General features: G+C 35.9%; 1 long non-coding RNA gene across 1 annotated transcript; it reads left to right on the top strand.

Annotated features, from left to right (window-relative positions):
- Positions 1-4,549: 4,549 nt before the first annotated feature.
- LOC129579814 (uncharacterized) lies at positions 4,550-4,979 on the top strand. Its single transcript, XR_008689300.1, has 2 exons — positions 4,550-4,641; positions 4,715-4,979. It is a non-coding gene; the product is annotated as an uncharacterized LOC129579814 (long non-coding RNA).
- Positions 4,980-5,893: the final 914 nt, after the last annotated feature.

Raw genomic sequence — 5,893 nt, 5'->3', positions numbered from 1 at the left:
AATCAGAGTCGGCACCATTGTTTCGAATCAAAATCAGTCAGCCGATATTCTAAAGTTGACCGTCGATTGTTTTGAAGATGTATTCGACTATTTATCGTATTATGATTTGATTTCTCTCAGTAAGACATGCAAACAACTGAAACAAGTGGTTGGTTATATACTTCGGCAAAATTATCAAACATGTAATTTTTTCTCCATAAGATACAATCCAAATCTGATTCGATCGGATTATTTAGCTGAATTCATCGGTCACATTCAATTGGAATCAGACCGTGATTTTCAATACTTTCTTGATGTTCAGCCGAGACTACATCGGGTCACAAAAATTATATTTCTGAAATTTACATTCACTGAAACTAAGATCGAGCGCATGAAGGAGACTTTGAGAAAGGTTGAAATCTTGGAAATATATGGAGGGATTTTCAATGGAAGTTTCCACGACAATTTGCTCGCTCACTGTCCAAACCTGAAGCTGTTAAGAATACAAAGCATAAGAGTCGGGACCGATTGGATGAATCAGAAATATCCAAATTTGGAACATCTAGAGTGGATGTTATCCAAAACCTGTGAGGGTTTAACGACTTTCTTGGAGCTTAATTCAAACATACGCAAATTTACAATCAACGCGGAATGTCTCTGGACCAATCGACATTCGATGATGACCTCTTATGTTTCTTTGGACGTATTGGAGATTACCTACGGCTATATGGACTACAACTATATAAGTCAGATAGACTTCCACTATATTTTGTTTAGTATTCTGTGGAAACTCCAGAGACGTAGAGTGTATAAACGATTGCAAGTGAACTTTATGGATAAACCGTCACGAGGACAGGTGAAAGTCTTTGGTTTACTAGATGTACCCCTTACATTGAGATCCTTCCTTCCTAAGAACTTTCCTACACACGGATACAACTTTTCTTTCTTGGAAAATCTTGAAGAGTTTGTAATTAGAGATAGTTTTGAAATCGCAGACATGGGAGATTCTGCAAAGTATCTTACAAAACTTGAGCGGATTGGATTTTGTTATGCAAGTTTTGATCATATTTTACCACTAATCAGTCGAGCAGCTAACCTAAAAACAGTTTACATTGTCGAACCTCAAGCAGGAGATTACTTCAACGAAACCACCAAAATTATTAATTTGCCAGCGCTGAAAAAGATGCGTGAGAAATTGGCAAATGCAAAGAAAATCAAGTTGTATGTCAATGAAGAAGCTTATCTGGCGACAAAATGGACATACAAGAAGACGGATTTCGGTTTAATCAGAATGTTTCGTTGTTCATCATATTTTGTTTTACTTCAACCCACTCCCATCTGTCGAAAAATGAATTTACTCTCCTCTATGATTTGCAAGCTTGCCCTCTTTGGCCCTCTTCTGTATGAAATGTACAATTTCAATACAATTTAGTATCTCACATTCAATTCTTTCGAAATTATAACATACATTTACAGAACAGAACATTGCTAGGACAGATTATTAGGAAAGAATAAAGATTGAACACTTGAATTATTCTGTAGTTTTATGTTTCATAATCAATTATTCTGCAGTTAAACCGTAATACATTCATTATCACAATTCCAGATGTAAACAAGATTTGGCGAACTTACGAACCGAAGTAAGTTTGTAGTATGTGTATAAAATAAAAGGTTCATTTAATGCTAAAGATTGATTTTTCTATACTTAAAAAGTGTTAGAACCATACCAACAGTAGGCATTATACTGCGGTAGGTAACACAATTTTCAATCCCGTTTACCTGTTGGGATGCGGTTTCGGCTATTGGATCGAGCCGTATGAGACTAAGTCGAGTGTTAAGTTCAAATTAAACAGCCAACGACATCATGTGATACCTTTTCTCACGTTAGCAAGTGGAATTTTCTCTTCGCATCAGTCGCATTTTATATCTCAAGAAGTAAGGTCATAAATTCGAAAAAAAACAAAGAACAAGAAAAGCGTTTGATCAAATATCAACAAAAATATCCTGCAAAACAACATTAAATAAAATAAACCACAATTATTACCGGTAGAGAAAGAGGTCTTCCGGGCAAAAAATTGAACAATAATATTCATATGTGTACATAATATCGCACAGGATGGAGAACGGAAAATGGAACGAACGTAAAATTGAGGAACATTCATTGGATCAGGCTGAAACATCATCATCGAAAATTGACACCAACGTCAACGTTGAAGGTAACTTATATATTTTCAGTATAATTGGAAAGTAGAGTTTACAGACCGAAAAATGTTCTAATTATCACCGATTTTTTTATTCATCTTATTCATTCTGTAGGTACAAATCAATTGCGAGAATTCGTTGAACCAAGTGCCGCAAGAAATGGATCTGGAAATGAAATTGAAGCCGGCGCCATTGTTTCGAATCGAAATCAGTCGGCAGATTTCTAAAGTTGACCGTCGATTGTTTTGAAGATGTATTCGACTATTTGTCACATTGTGATTTGATTTCTCTCAGTGAGACATGCAAACAACTGAAACAAGTGGTTTGTTATATACTACGGCAAAATTATCAAGCATTACAAAATCTTACCGTAAATAGTCAAAATCCAAATCCAAATCACTTTCATCATTTGGCTGAATTTGCCGATGAATTTCATTTGGAATCGGATCGTGACTTCCAATACTTTCTTGATGTTCAGCCGAGACTACATCGGGTCACAAAAATTATATTTCATAATTTTACATTCACTGAAACTAAGATCGAGCGCATGAAGGCGACTTTGAGAAAGGTTGAAATCTTGAGAATATATGGAGGGATTTTCAATGGAAATTTCCACGAAAACTTGCTCGCTCACTGTCCAAACCTGAAGCTGTTAAGAATAGAAAGCATATGTGTCGGGACCGATTGGATGAATCAGAAATATCCAAATTCGGAACATCTAGAGTGGATGTTATCCAACACCTGTGAGGGTTTAACGACTTTCTTGGAGCGTAATTCAAACACACGCAAATTTACAATCAACGTGGAATGTCTTTCGGTAAATCAATATTCGATGATGACCACTAAAGTTTCTTTGGACGTCTTGGAGATTGATATACTTGGGAAAAACCAATGGTGTACTGATGAATACAATTATATTTGCTTATGCATCCGTCTGAAAAAATTCCAGAGGCGCAGAGTGTTCAAAAGATTGCAATTGAACTTTTCGAGTACAGCGAGGCAAGAAGCGTTGACAATTCTAAATCTACTTTATGTATTCCTTGAACTGCGATTTATTGTCAAAGAATTCAACTTTCCCGATTTGGAAAACCTTGGAGAGCTTCATATTGAGCATATGGTTTTCTATTCAATGACATGGAAGCTTCTGCAAATAATCTCACCAAACTTAAATAGATTGGATTTGGTAAAGTCAGTTTTGATCGAATTGCACCACTCTTTAGTCGAGCAGCCAACATAGAAACAATTTACATTACAACCGTAACAACCGTTTTTTCTTCGAAAGAGGAGATTACTTCAACGAAACTACCAAAATTATTGATTTGCCAGCGCTGAAAAGGATGCGTGAGAAATTGGCAAATGCAAAGAAAATGAAGTTGTACGTCGATAAAGAAGCTTATTTGGCGACAAAATGGGCATACAAGAAGACGGATTTCGGCCAAACAATGAAATATAGATATGTAATATCCACTGGATAGTTGGAATATCAGTTATTTCGTTGCGTCGGCAACAGCGGCAGGCGCACTCGTTCGAACGAAGTGTGTGCGCATACACATCGTCGTTTAATTACTAACACAAATGAATAGTTCAGCGATGGACTGTACGTGTACGCGCGCTTTATCGCCTTTTCTCCTTGCTTCGTCGGAATATATACACGTACAGTCCATCGCTGAACTATTCATTTGTGTTAGTAATTTAACGACGATGTGTATGCGCACACACTTCGTTCGAACGAGTGCGGCTGCCGCTGTTGCCGACGCAACGAAATAACTGATATTCCAACTATCCAGTGGATATTACATATCTATATTTCATTGTTTGATTTCGGCTTAATTAGAATCTTCCGTAATTCATCACGCTTTTGGCGGTAACATTTTATGGAATAGCAACATATCTCTGTATTGACATAAAAAGAATTACATTGGTAATCCCGAACTTTTCCGTACCGTTGGCCTGCGTTGTCCGTAGGTACTTTTGGTTATTTTTTGTGAATTTTCTTGAAATAAAGGCAGCGAAAATATAATAATAAAAATAAAGTGAAAAATCGGTCACTTTAACTAAAACTTCGACAATTTTGTATGAGAGGTACCCTTTAATCGATTCCTATTGACTTCAAACTTTCTGAGGTTTCATTTTTTGGAGAAAAAATAAGATTCTGAAAGTTTCATGTTGATCGTTTGCAGAAGTTTGAGTTTTTGTCCTCAATTTTTGTCGACATTTGTTTGGAAAAAAATTAAGGGACAAAAACCAAACTTCTGCAAATGCGATCAACATGAAACTTTCAGAATCTTATTTTTTCTCCAAAAAATGAAACCTCAGAAAGTTTGAAGCCAATCAGAATCGATTAACGGGTACCTCCCATACAAAATGCCAAAGAAGGCACAGTACTCAAAGAGCATTCGAAGAGAGCGTGGAAATGTTGGATGTGGATTATGATCGGATTAGTTATGGTTATTTTTATATGTGAGTTTTTAAAATACAAAGTATTCCGTACCGAGACATTTTTTGACACATAATCATTTTTGAATCGTTGCAGTTATGGTCCTGTTTATGAAAATTATGAAAAAACGAACAAAGTAACCCAATCAATCACGTTGTGCCGAAAGTAATTCACTGAAGAGATGAACACTTACCAGGATGTGGGAAAGCACCTTTTTTGTAAAACACGAACCGATTTTCATAAGGAAATTCCATTATACATTTACCTTGCATTGGCATCATTTATTGCAACCGTTTGTTTTTTTTTTAATTTCTATTTTTAAATAAAAGCCACCAAAAGAAATCCAGTATTTGGAATTGAACCGTTTTATTCTGTTTATGATTGTCGTCGTTACACACCTTGTTTACATTTTCTCACGCAAACCGATAGGGAAATCTATTGGTGAATTTTTTTTCAACTTGAAGACAAACGCCGTTGTCATTGAACTGGTGGCATTGAGTTATTTGCAGCAGGTAACAAAGTTGTTAATCCCGTTTGCTTGTAAGGATGCGGTTTCGGCTATTGGATCGAGCCGTATGACACTAAAGTGAGAGTAAAGTTCAAATTAAACAACCAACAACATCCTCTGATACCTTTTCTCTTTTACTAATTACGTTTGCAAGTGGAATTTACCATTTAAATCAGTCGTATTTTGCATCTCAAGAAGTAAGGTCATAAATATAAAAAAAACAAAGAACAAGAAAAATTGTTCGATCAATGCGGTTCTCCTGCTTATTACAAAAATATCCTGCTTAAAAACAACATTAAATCTATGTTTTAGTAAACCATAATTATTAACGGTAGAGAGAAGATCTTCCGAGCAAATTCCCATGTGTACATAACATCGCAAACAGGATGGAGAACAGAAAATGGAACGAACGTAAAATTGTGAATCATTCATTGGATCAAGCTGAATCATTATCAACAAAAATAGACCTAGAAATAGACACTGACGTCACCGTTGAAGGTAACTTATATATTCCTAGTGCACCCAATAAGAAAAACGATTTAATTACAGCAAGAAAAAGCACCGAATTTTAATTCATCCAATCTATTCTGTAGGTGCGAGTCAATTGAGCGAAATTGTTGAACCAAATGCCGCAAGAAATGGATCAAACAACGTAAACGCTGGAAATGGAATCAGAGTCGGCACCATTGTTTCGAATCAAAATCAGTCAGCCGATATTCTAAAGTTGACCGTCGATTGTTTTGAAGATGTATTCGACTATTTATCGT

This window comes from Sitodiplosis mosellana, unplaced genomic scaffold, assembly GCF_009176505.1.
Source record: "Sitodiplosis mosellana isolate CC-2019 unplaced genomic scaffold, AAFC_SMos_1.0 Smas_scaffold_6574, whole genome shotgun sequence".
NCBI classification, from domain to species: Eukaryota; Metazoa; Arthropoda; class Insecta; order Diptera; family Cecidomyiidae; genus Sitodiplosis; species Sitodiplosis mosellana.
Note: the sequence above shows the minus strand (reverse complement) of the source record. Positions and strands in the feature narration are given on the sequence as shown.